Source organism: Podarcis pityusensis, assembly GCF_964106645.2.
Source record: "Podarcis pityusensis genome assembly, chromosome: 8".
Classification (NCBI taxonomy): Eukaryota; Metazoa; Chordata; class Lepidosauria; order Squamata; family Lacertidae; genus Podarcis; species Podarcis pityusensis.
The window spans coordinates 1,033,624-1,046,756 of record NC_138033.1 but is presented as its reverse complement, the minus strand read 5'-3'; the positions used below and the strand labels follow the sequence as shown (position 1 = coordinate 1,046,756).

At 46.2% G+C, this 13,133-nt stretch overlaps 1 protein-coding gene and 1 long non-coding RNA gene across 2 annotated transcripts in view; one reads left to right on the top strand and one right to left on the bottom strand.

Moving 5' to 3' along the window:
* LOC308484112 (uncharacterized protein) overlaps positions 1-13,133 on the top strand; it is a 178,249-nt gene that overhangs the window by 103,349 nt on the left and 61,767 nt on the right. The window lies entirely within an intron of this gene.
* LOC308484541 overlaps positions 1-13,133 on the bottom strand; it is a 44,703-nt gene that overhangs the window by 3,914 nt on the left and 27,656 nt on the right. The gene's annotated exons all lie outside the window — the stretch shown is intronic.

The following is a 13,133-nucleotide window of genomic DNA, read 5'->3' as shown; positions in this document are numbered from 1 at the left end:
CACAGATTATCAGAGCCCAAAAGCCTCAGGTGAGTCTGACGCTGACTCAGACTTAGCAGCTTCATATACTTTAGCTCCCCATTCTCCCAAAGAGGAGGAAGCACCAGAACAAGAGGATCAAAGAGTTCTGCGCAGGTCCGAGAGAACAACCAAGGGTGTACCACTGAAAAGGTTTTCTGAAGAGTTTGCAAAGACTGCGGTCACGAGCAACTCTGGTGGGGTTTTCAAACCTAGCATGAAGTGTGCTGAGAGTAGTAGCACAAAACGCTTTATTTATTTCCTTACCTGATATTTGAAGGAAAGCGTGTATTTGAGTTCTGAAAGTGGTTTGTTCAAATCTGCCTAATTAGAAATGTCAATTTGTATTTGAGAGAAAGAAATGTGTGTGAAGATTTTTCCAGAAGCTGCTTATTCAATGGTATTGTAAAAGTGTTTTATATGCCGGGAGAGAGATACCTGCAGATATGTTAACCAAGGTTGTAAGCAGAGAACAACTTTTGGAGTGTATGTGCAAATTGCAGTTATGTTAAAGATTCTTGAAATGGTCGGATGAAATGGGGGAGGATGAGGAGATTTCACCCCTCCCATACCCAAGAATCTCCTGATCATCTCCTGATGGTCTCTGCTGACTCTCCAGAGAAGAGGAGGCGTGTCCTGCCTATCTACTTATTCTGCCCAGCAACATATCTGTGTGTGTGTGAGAGAGAGTCAGTCAGTGTATCGGAGAAAGTGAGAGTGTTAGAGATCCTAGAGATAAGATTGCTGCTAAGAGCAGCTGCAGACTCTCAGTGTAGCATTGATTTATGCTTAGAATATTCAGCTCTGTATATAGTTTTGTATCATAGTTGTAGTTATAGAATAAAAGGAAGATATTCTACAGAGCTGCTCTCCGAGTGGTTTATACTCTGCAAGACTCTGCAAAACTCTGCTGCGCAACGACTGTATTATTGAGACAGTGAATCCGGTGCTCTCAGCTCTAAGCTGTGAGTCCACAGCACTGTGACCGTTTCCTGTGAGAAGGAGGTCTCTGGCGGTGCTACCCAGCTCGCCTAGCCCAGTCGGGGTTGAGGTGCATGAGTCCAGTTGGCGCACTGGCTCTAGGGCGATGCTGACATCGGTTATGGGCCCAGTCGTTGTTCCAGTCGTCTGACCTGGCGTTGTTCCAGTCATCCCAGGCGTCCCAGGTGTCCCAGTCGCCAGAGGTTTCTGTTGCTGATTGCCGGACGGTGGAACGGACGCTGCATGCTGGACTGATTTGCGGTGCCCAGAAGCAGAGCTGTTTTGGAGCAGAGTGTTCAAGCTGCCGCTGTTGCTGTTGCTGCTGCTTGATTTATGGAGGTATGTTGCTGACTGCCAAAGGAAGAAGATAGCATCCCTGTTTGCCTGTTAATTGCGCTCTGAGTGGGGGAGAGAGTGGCTGAAGGAGTCAAGGCTTTATCTGTGTTGCACGAGGGAAGTGTCTTGCTCTAAGTAATAGCAGACATGGCCTGTGCACATTCTGGCCAGATGGCTCTGTCCTTTCCTCTCCTCACGCCTGAAACCTATGGAGTTTGGCAAGTAAAGATGAAAGCGCTTTTACAGAGGGAGAAGCTATTTCACACGATAGAAGATGACCCTCCAGATAAGGATGATGATGATTGGGCTGAGTGGCATGCTGCAGATATGAAAGCCCGAGGGACAATTGTTTTGAGTGTTTCAGACCACTTGCTGGTGAACTTAGAGGGTCAAGAGACTGCACAAGCTGTTTGGCATAAGTTGAGAGATATGCATCTGAGGCAGAATGCTGGTTCCAGTGTGATTTTCTTTAAGAAGCTGTGCAGGCTGCAGTTGGAGAAAGGTGGTGATTTGCCTAGCCATCTATCTCAATTAAAGCGTCTCAGACAGGACCTTGTTCAGCGAGACCTGGCTATTTCAGAGGCTGTGTTTGCAATGCTGATGATCAATAGCCTATAGATGAGTCTTATGATGGAGTGGCTGCCCAGATTTCCACAATGCCTTCTGACCGGCTAACAGAAGATTATGTGTCTAGCGTGCTCTTGAATGAGTGGGATTGCAGACAGGCTGTTAAAGAAAGCCGGGACTGTGCTGTTAAAAATATGCTTGAAAATGTGCCTGAGTCTTCAGCAGGGGAAAGTGAAAGTGAAACTGCTGCTGTTAAAGCTTTGAAATTGAAGCGGTGCTTTTCGTGTGGAGCACAAGGCCATTTGAGTTTCCAGTGTAAGAAGTCTTCAAAGAAGAAGGGAAACTTCAGAGGCAGAGGGGGAGGAGGACGAAATTCCCATGCACCTGCTACTTCAAAGGCCTTGATCTCTCGCTGTTCCAGTCAACGTGGGCGGAGTTTCTTCGTGGTCGACTCTGGCTGTTCAAACCACGTGGCCAAAGATAAGAATCTCTTTGTTCAGCTTGAGAAGCAAGAGAAAGAAATTCATCAAGCAGATGGGACAGTTCTCACGAGTGTGGCTCAGGGAACTGTGTTCTTAAAGAGCCTGAATGCAACTATTAAGAATGTACTGTATGCGCCTGATATTCAGGACAATTTGTTGAGTGTTTCCCAGCTTGATCGTCAAGGGTTTAAGGTGGTGTTTGCTAAATCTCGCTGTGAAATTCTTAGAGATGGCAAGCTCATTCTGTATGCAAAATGTGTAAATGGGTTGTACCAATTGCCTTTTGTTTCAGGTACAGGCACTGCAGAAGCAACTGAGAAAGAGTGTTGCAATTTATCTGTGGATAAGAATGAGAAGTTGCATGACCAATGTATTCATTATTACCATCGCGTTTATGGTCATTTGAATTTCCAGGCTGTGGCAAAAATGCCTGATATGGTTCAGGGTATGAAGTTGAAAGAATGTCCCTACCACATGAAATGTGTTTCTTGTGCAGAGAGTAAGGCAAGGCAAGCTCCCAAAGGTACAGAGTCTGGGAGAGAGGCCAAGAAACCATATGAAGTCATTCATGCAGACTTAGTGGGGCCTCTAGCGCTCTCTAGAGGCAATTCAAGGTTTTTCATGGTTCTGATAGACTCCTATTCAAAATATGTTTGGATCTATATGCTGCAGAAAAAGTCTGAAGCCTTTACCAAGTTTCGCCAGTTTTGTAAATGGCTCAGAAATGTACATAATGAGAATGTACGTTGTCTTTTCACAGACAGGGGTGGAGAGTTTTGTTCAGAAGAGTTTGAGAGTTTTCTTTCTGAACAGGGCATTGAGCATAGGACCGCCACGCCCAGATCACCCTGGCAGAATGGTTTATGTGAGAGAGTAAACCAGACCCTGCAGCAAGGAATCAGAACACTGTTACATGATTCGGGGCTGCCCAATCCCTTTTGGGCTGAAGCTCTTTCGTTTTTCTGTCATGTGTATAACAGGAGATACCAGTCTAGTGTAAATTGCACCCCATATGAGATGCTTCACGGAAGAAAGCCATGTGTAAAGCATTTTAAAATTTTTGGTTCGGAGGTTTGGGTGCACACCTCGCAGGGTGACAAACTGAGCAAGCGTGGAGAACATGGTGTTTTCCTAGGATATGAGAAAGGGTCTTATCGTGTTCTGATCACAGACATGAATACCATAAGGCTGACCAGGAGTATTGATGACAATCCACAATGGGACAAAGTTGGCGTTTTTCAGTATCATCCCATTTGTGATGATGGTGCAAAAGGGGCAAAGAAAGTTAAGAGGGAGGCAAGTGTTGTTGGTGGTGATAATCCTGATGCCAATGTAGTTCCAGATGATGGCACAGATTATCAGAGCCCAAAAGCCTCAGGTGAGTCTGACGCTGACTCAGACTTAGCAGCTTCATATACTTTAGCTCCCCATTCTCCCAAAGAGGAGGAAGCACCAGAACAAGAGGATCAAAGAGTTCTGCGCAGGTCCGAGAGAACAACCAAGGGTGTACCACCGAAAAGGTTTTCTGAAGAGTTTGCAAAGACTGCGGTCACGAGCAACTCTGGTGGGGTTTTCAAACCTAGCATGAAGTGTGCTGAGAGTAGTAGCACAAAACGCTTTATTTATTTCCTTACCTGATATTTGAAGGAAAGCGTGTATTTGAGTTCTGAAAGTGGTTTGTTCAAATCTGCCTAATTAGAAATGTCAATTTGTATTTGAGAGAAAGAAATGTGTGTGAAGATTTTTCCAGAAGCTGCTTATTCAATGGTATTGTAAAAGTGTTTTATATGCCGGGAGAGAGATACCTGCAGATATGTTAACCAAGGTTGTAAGCAGAGAACAACTTTTGGAGTGTATGTGCAAATTGCAGTTATGTTAAAGATTCTTGAAATGGTCGGATGAAATGGGGGAGGATGAGGAGATTTCACCCCTCCCATACCCAAGAATCTCCTGATCATCTCCTGATGGTCTCTGCTGACTCTCCAGAGAAGAGGAGGCGTGTCCTGCCTATCTACTTATTCTGCCCAGCAACATATCTGTGTGTGTGTGAGAGAGAGTCAGTCAGTGTATCGGAGAAAGTGAGAGTGTTAGAGATCCTAGAGATAAGATTGCTGCTAAGAGCAGCTGCAGACTCTCAGTGTAGCATTGATTTATGCTTAGAATATTCAGCTCTGTATATAGTTTTGTATCATAGTTGTAGTTATAGAATAAAAGGAAGATATTCTACAGAGCTGCTCTCCGAGTGGTTTATACTCTGCAAGACTCTGCAAAACTCTGCTGCGCAACGACTGTATTATTGAGACAGTGAATCCGGTGCTCTCAGCTCTAAGCTGTGAGTCCACAGCACTGTGACCGTTTCCTGTGAGAAGGAGGTCTCTGGCGGTGCTACCCAGCTCGCCTAGCCCAGTCGGGGTTGAGGTGCATGAGTCCAGTTGGCGCACTGGCTCTAGGGCGATGCTGACATCGGTTATGGGCCCAGTCGTTGTTCCAGTCGTCTGACCTGGCGTTGTTCCAGTCATCCCAGGCGTCCCAGGTGTCCCAGTCGCCAGAGGTTTCTGTTGCTGATTGCCGGACGGTGGAACGGACGCTGCATGCTGGACTGATTTGCGGTGCCCAGAAGCAGAGCTGTTTTGGAGCAGAGTGTTCAAGCTGCCGCTGTTGCTGTTGCTGCTGCTTGATTTATGGAGGTATGTTGCTGACTGCCAAAGGAAGAAGATAGCATCCCTGTTTGCCTGTTAATTGCGCTCTGAGTGGGGGAGAGAGTGGCTGAAGGAGTCAAGGCTTTATCTGTGTTGCACGAGGGAAGTGTCTTGCTCTAAGTAATAGCAGACATGGCCTGTGCACATTCTGGCCAGATGGCTCTGTCCTTTCCTCTCCTCACGCCTGAAACCTATGGAGTTTGGCAAGTAAAGATGAAAGCGCTTTTACAGAGGGAGAAGCTATTTCACACGATAGAAGATGACCCTCCAGATAAGGATGATGATGATTGGGCTGAGTGGCATGCTGCAGATATGAAAGCCCGAGGGACAATTGTTTTGAGTGTTTCAGACCACTTGCTGGTGAACTTAGAGGGTCAAGAGACTGCACAAGCTGTTTGGCATAAGTTGAGAGATATGCATCTGAGGCAGAATGCTGGTTCCAGTGTGATTTTCTTTAAGAAGCTGTGCAGGCTGCAGTTGGAGAAAGGTGGTGATTTGCCTAGCCATCTATCTCAATTAAAGCGTCTCAGACAGGACCTTGTTCAGCGAGACCTGGCTATTTCAGAGGCTGTGTTTGCAATGCTGATGATCAATAGCCTAGATGAGTCTTATGATGGAGTGGCTGCCCAGATTTCCACAATGCCTTCTGACCGGCTAACAGAAGATTATGTGTCTAGCGTGCTCTTGAATGAGTGGGATTGCAGACAGGCTGTTAAAGAAAGCCGGGACTGTGCTGTTAAAAATATGCTTGAAAATGTGCCTGAGTCTTCAGCAGGGGAAAGTGAAAGTGAAACTGCTGCTGTTAAAGCTTTGAAATTGAAGCGGTGCTTTTCGTGTGGAGCACAAGGCCATTTGAGTTTCCAGTGTAAGAAGTCTTCAAAGAAGAAGGGAAACTTCAGAGGCAGAGGGGGAGGAGGACGAAATTCCCATGCACCTGCTACTTCAAAGGCCTTGATCTCTCGCTGTTCCAGTCAACGTGGGCGGAGTTTCTTCGTGGTCGACTCTGGCTGTTCAAACCACGTGGCCAAAGATAAGAATCTCTTTGTTCAGCTTGAGAAGCAAGAGAAAGAAATTCATCAAGCAGATGGGACAGTTCTCACGAGTGTGGCTCAGGGAACTGTGTTCTTAAAGAGCCTGAATGCAACTATTAAGAATGTACTGTATGCGCCTGATATTCAGGACAATTTGTTGAGTGTTTCCCAGCTTGATCGTCAAGGGTTTAAGGTGGTGTTTGCTAAATCTCGCTGTGAAATTCTTAGAGATGGCAAGCTCATTCTGTATGCAAAATGTGTAAATGGGTTGTACCAATTGCCTTTTGTTTCAGGTACAGGCACTGCAGAAGCAACTGAGAAAGAGTGTTGCAATTTATCTGTGGATAAGAATGAGAAGTTGCATGACCAATGTATTCATTATTACCATCGCGTTTATGGTCATTTGAATTTCCAGGCTGTGGCAAAAATGCCTGATATGGTTCAGGGTATGAAGTTGAAAGAATGTCCCTACCACATGAAATGTGTTTCTTGTGCAGAGAGTAAGGCAAGGCAAGCTCCCAAAGGTACAGAGTCTGGGAGAGAGGCCAAGAAACCATATGAAGTCATTCATGCAGACTTAGTGGGGCCTCTAGCGCTCTCTAGAGGCAATTCAAGGTTTTTCATGGTTCTGATAGACTCCTATTCAAAATATGTTTGGATCTATATGCTGCAGAAAAAGTCTGAAGCCTTTACCAAGTTTCGCCAGTTTTGTAAATGGCTCAGAAATGTACATAATGAGAATGTACGTTGTCTTTTCACAGACAGGGGTGGAGAGTTTTGTTCAGAAGAGTTTGAGAGTTTTCTTTCTGAACAGGGCATTGAGCATAGGACCGCCACGCCCAGATCACCCTGGCAGAATGGTTTATGTGAGAGAGTAAACCAGACCCTGCAGCAAGGAATCAGAACACTGTTACATGATTCGGGGCTGCCCAATCCCTTTTGGGCTGAAGCTCTTTCGTTTTTCTGTCATGTGTATAACAGGAGATACCAGTCTAGTGTAAATTGCACCCCATATGAGATGCTTCACGGAAGAAAGCCATGTGTAAAGCATTTTAAAATTTTTGGTTCGGAGGTTTGGGTGCACACCTCGCAGGGTGACAAACTGAGCAAGCGTGGAGAACATGGTGTTTTCCTAGGATATGAGAAAGGGTCTTATCGTGTTCTGATCACAGACATGAATACCATAAGGCTGACCAGGAGTATTGATGACAATCCACAATGGGACAAAGTTGGCGTTTTTCAGTATCATCCCATTTGTGATGATGGTGCAAAAGGGGCAAAGAAAGTTAAGAGGGAGGCAAGTGTTGTTGGTGGTGATAATCCTGATGCCAATGTAGTTCCAGATGATGGCACAGATTATCAGAGCCCAAAAGCCTCAGGTGAGTCTGACGCTGACTCAGACTTAGCAGCTTCATATACTTTAGCTCCCCATTCTCCCAAAGAGGAGGAAGCACCAGAACAAGAGGATCAAAGAGTTCTGCGCAGGTCCGAGAGAACAACCAAGGGTGTACCACCGAAAAGGTTTTCTGAAGAGTTTGCAAAGACTGCGGTCACGAGCAACTCTGGTGGGGTTTTCAAACCTAGCATGAAGTGTGCTGAGAGTAGTAGCACAAAACGCTTTATTTATTTCCTTACCTGATATTTGAAGGAAAGCGTGTATTTGAGTTCTGAAAGTGGTTTGTTCAAATCTGCCTAATTAGAAATGTCAATTTGTATTTGAGAGAAAGAAATGTGTGTGAAGATTTTTCCAGAAGCTGCTTATTCAATGGTATTGTAAAAGTGTTTTATATGCCGGGAGAGAGATACCTGCAGATATGTTAACCAAGGTTGTAAGCAGAGAACAACTTTTGGAGTGTATGTGCAAATTGCAGTTATGTTAAAGATTCTTGAAATGGTCGGATGAAATGGGGGAGGATGAGGAGATTTCACCCCTCCCATACCCAAGAATCTCCTGATCATCTCCTGATGGTCTCTGCTGACTCTCCAGAGAAGAGGAGGCGTGTCCTGCCTATCTACTTATTCTGCCCAGCAACATATCTGTGTGTGTGTGAGAGAGAGAGTCAGTCAGTGTATCGGAGAAAGTGAGAGTGTTAGAGATCCTAGAGATAAGATTGCTGCTAAGAGCAGCTGCAGACTCTCAGTGTAGCATTGATTTATGCTTAGAATATTCAGCTCTGTATATAGTTTTGTATCATAGTTGTAGTTATAGAATAAAAGGAAGATAGTCTACAGAGCTGCTCTCCGAGTGGTTTATACTCTGCAAGACTCTGCAAAACTCTGCTGCGCAACGACTGTATTATTGAGACAGTGAATCCGGTGCTCTCAGCTCTAAGCTGTGAGTCCACAGCACTGTGACCGTTTCCTGTGAGAAGGAGGTCTCTGGCGGTGCTACCCAGCTCGCCTAGCCCAGTCGGGGTTGAGGTGCATGAGTCCAGTTGGCGCACTGGCTCTAGGGCGATGCTGACAGAGAGAACGGGCCCAAGGCTGCCGGGGGGGAAAGAGCCCTTGCGTCGTCGCATATTAATTGGGGGCAGAGGTGGGATAGGAAGTTAAAACCCACACAGATCCTATTTAGTTTTGAGCGGACTGGCAGACTTAAACATTCATGAGGAAAACTGGGTGCTGCACTTACGCCCACAGATATGTGGAATTTTGAGTGAAATATACACAGATCTCAGACAGGATGAAACCTCCGATTCCCTCACATTTAAGGAGAGAGTGAAAGTGCGCTTTGGACTGACTGCAGAACAAAGCCAAAACGCCTTTCGTGAAATTAAAAGGAAACCAGGAGAGACTTAGGCCCAACTGGGTAGCCGAATTGACCAAGCTCTGGACAGATGGGAGGAAAGTTAGATGAGCTCAAACAGCTCATCACTTTAGAGCAATGTTTCCAAGAGGTTCCTGCTCATTTAGGCTGAAAACAGTAACTGAAGTCTCTACCTTGGGAGATGAAATCAAAGGAGACTCAGGGGGAGCAGTAATACTCTGTCCCTTCCAGAAAAAGTAATAATTGGAAACCCAGGGAGGAAGTGGGGTCTCAAAACGACAACCCTGAAGGGCAGGCCCAAGGGAGGGTGCTGGGGGGAAAAGAGCCGTGATACGAAGTTAAAACCCACACAGAAACGTACCCAGAGAAACAGAACAACCAGTTTAATAAAGGAGTGAAGTTGTTTGATTAAAAAGAGAAAAAATTCCTGTCAGAAAATGACCAGCAAGCACCAAGCCAGAGAGACTCAGGATGACCTAGCTGCTGCGTCTGAGGAGCATCCTAATATATTGAATTAGAGAGGATGAGGCGAAGATTGGAATTGTCTAAGGTTGAAGGAGAGAAAGAAAGAGAAGAGGCCAGAATGGCAGCTGCCCTTCATCTAGCAGAGATACAGGCAGAAAGAGAGAGAGAGAGAGAGAGAGAGAGAGATGAGCCCAAGAAGAAAGAGACAGGGAGGCCAAGATGGCCCATGAAAAAGAGATGCTTCCTTTAAAAATGGAGGCGATTAAGGCGAGGACAGAACTGCCGCAAGCAATGTTGGGGGTGGAGATTTTGCCCCAGCAAATGTAAGGTATGTAAAAGCTGATGGTGTGCAGGCCTAACGGTCCAAGCTTCAAAATGCCAGTTTTCAAAATGAGGCAAGTCAAATATTTCGCTCCCGTCCCAAGGGATGGAAATATACAACGTGATTGGAGCAAGGCAAAGGTCCTTCAAGAGGGGCCTAGACCCTCCATAGAAAGAGAAAGAAGAGCTTTTCTGGGGGGAGTGGGATATTGTCCTCCATTTATTCCTCCTTTTAGCCCCCATGCTGCTCCTTGACATGACTGGGTGAAGAAAGACCAGCCAGACAAGAGCATTTGGAGGGACCAGTGCCAGGCAGCGTTGGGACATTTAAAAACAGCCCTAGATCCGGGGTCAGCAAGCTTTTCCAGCCGGGGGCCAGTCCACCGTCCCTCAGACCTTGTGTGGGGCCGGACTATATTTTTTGGAGGGAATGAACCAATTCCTATGCCCCACAAATAACCCAGAATTGCATTTTAAGTAAAAGGACACATTCTACTCATGCAAAAACACGCTGATTCTCGGGGGCCGGATTGAGAAGGCGATTGGGCTGCATCCGGCCCCTGGTCCTTAGGTTGCCTCCCCTGGCCTAGATGGACCTTGGGGTCCCTTCCAACTTTAGGATTCTGCTCCTCATTTTGGAAGGCGGACAAGGAGCAAGAGCAACCTGCCGTCACAGAAGGAAGAGGATGGAGTCTTCATCTCCTTGGTTGCCCTTCTCTGGGAGGGTGGGCAGACTTTGAGGAGCAAAAACGAGGACGTGATGATGACTCTCACTTTCAATACTCCTACTATATGTAGGCTAGAGAAGCTGTGAGATGTTTTGCTGAGGGGGGGCAGGAGAAGAGAAGAGGAACGCAAATCTTCCACCCCCAGTTATGTCTCCTCCAGAACGTCTGCCCAGAGACATTTTGACCAAAAAATCCACCTGGACAGAAATTTTACCCCTGAGAAAGAGGACGTGTCCTGGGAAAAGAGGACACATGGCAACCCTTCTTCTCTGGCGTCCCTCGTAGCCGAGTAAGATTGTCTCCCCTAAACACGGTTTCAACCATGAGGCCCTCAATGACCGTGGGGGCCAATTCTGGATCCAGGCGTCCTTCCTTGCCTGGTTGAAGGAGCTGTGAAGACATGCTGATTCCAGAGGATGAGGAGCGTCAAACACACCATTTAACCCACACGGGTCTGGCACCCGGTGTTGGCAACCCAAGTCTAAATCCAATTCCTGAATCCTGGGCATAGTCGGCCAATTGGTGCCAAAGAAGGATAGAACTTTCTTTATGTATGCAACAACAGCAGCAAGAATACTTATTGCAAAGTACTGGAAGACACAAGATCTACCCACCCGGGAAGAATGGCAGATGAAGCTGATGGACTATATGGAACTGGCGGAAATGACTGGCAGAATCTGAGACATGGGAGAAGAGTTGGTGGAAGAAGATTGGAAGAAATTTAAAGACTATCTCCAGAAATACTGTAAAATTAATGGTTCCAGTTACAGATGGGTAGCCGTGTTGGTCTGCCATAGTCGAAATAAAAAAATTCCTTCCTGTAGCACCTTAAAGACCAACTAAGTTAGTTCTTGGTATAAGCTTTCGTGTGCATGCACACTTCTTCAGAAGTGTATCTGAAGAAGTGTGCATGCACACGAAAGCTTATACCAAGAACTAACTTAGTTGGTCTTTAAGGTGCTACAGGAAGGAATTTTTTTATTGTAAAATTAATGAATGTTAAAATGATGTTAGAACGAAAATAAGTGGTTTTGGTAATAAGGTGAATAAGAATATGCAAATATAGATAGTTATATGGATGAAAATATATAGTTATAATAGGTTAAGACACAGAGTAAAGATAAATGAAAGAGGGTAAGGATTTGCTGAAAGGATTTTGTAAACGGGAATACAAAAAGGGGAGGTGCGAGGAGGTCAAGGAAATAAGTTAACGAGCCTAAAGATATTGAAAAAATGGATCTTTTTTCTTTTTAATTTTTTTTTAATTTTTAATTTCTTTTCTTTTCTTTTTTTCTAGCCATCTGTTTCTTGTATTTAGTATTTTCTTTTTTTCTTCTAGGTCTTTTTTTCTTGGTATTTTACTTGTTATCTTTTTTCATTTTATGTCTATGTTTAATCTTTATTCTAATTTTCTTAACTCTTTAAACCTATGTTTTTTGTAAAATCCTAATAAACATTTTATAAAAAAAATAATAAATCCAATTCCAACATTTATGAAATTGAGATATTTTATGGGGGTTGGGCACCCACAAACTTATAACAATGTCACCAGAGGGGAATAAAAGGCTTCCTAGGAAAACCCCCTTGGCTGCTCCTGTGTTGCTTCCAAGGCGACTTCACTAACAGAGAAGAACATGGGATATTTATGGCTGAAATACAGACACAAAGCAGCAGATGGGACAACACAGAATGGCCCCCCCAGCCATGTCTGGCAATGTCTCCCCCCTCCAGCTGCCCCTCCAGCCCCCCCGGGACCCCCTCTTGCTGGGACAGGGCTCTCTGCCCCGCAGCCCCCCAGACCCGCCCAGGGGCCCCTAAGAGAGACTCGCCCCCCCCCCGGAGAAGAGACACCCCGGGTCCCCCATCTGCCCCCCCAGACCCCCCCTCTCCCCCGCCCAGACGCCTCTTCGCAGCCCCGGAGCCCCAGGCAGAGAGACGGGCTCCTCCTCCCGGACACGGGTTCCCCCTTCACACGCACACGCGCCCAGTCCCGGGTTCTGGGTCCTGCTTCCTCCCTGCCCCTCCCCCCCTCGGAAGGGGCAGCTCTGCGCCTGCGCGACACCCGGATTCCTCCGCAGGGAGAGAGAAGGGTTAAGAGGCGCCGAGCTGGCTTCCTAGAGAGGACAGGAAAGGAAGGCGGGCCGCTCCTCCCCCTCCTCCCCTCTGACGTCCCTTCCGGCCTCGCCTTCGCCGGCCGGGCTCTGGTGGGTCTCCTCTCGGGGGAAGCCTGGGGAACTCCCTGCCCCGGGAGGCGGGAAGGGGAGGGAAGAGAGGCTGGGGGGTCCGGGAGGGAGCCAGAGGGACCTCAGGCCCTGGCCAGGGAGGTGGGACTGGAAGACAGTGAGGAGGGAGAAGGACATTAAGAGGGACATAATTGTGAGGGAGAAGGACATTAAGAGGGACATAATTGTGAGGGAGAAGGACATTAAGAGGGACATAATTATGAAGGAGAAGGATATTAAGAGGGACATAATTATGAGGGAGAAGGATATTAAGAGGGACATTATTATGAGGGAGAAGTATATTAAGAGGGACATAATTATGAGGGAGAAGGATATTAAGAGGGACATTATTATGAGGGAGAAGTATATTAAGAGGGACATTATTATGAGGGAGAAGGATATTAAGAGGGACATGAGGGAGAAGTATATTAAGAGGAACATTATTATGAGGGAGAAGTATATTAAGAGGGAAACACCATGAAGCTTCCCTTCTCTCTCTATTCATAAATCTCTGTA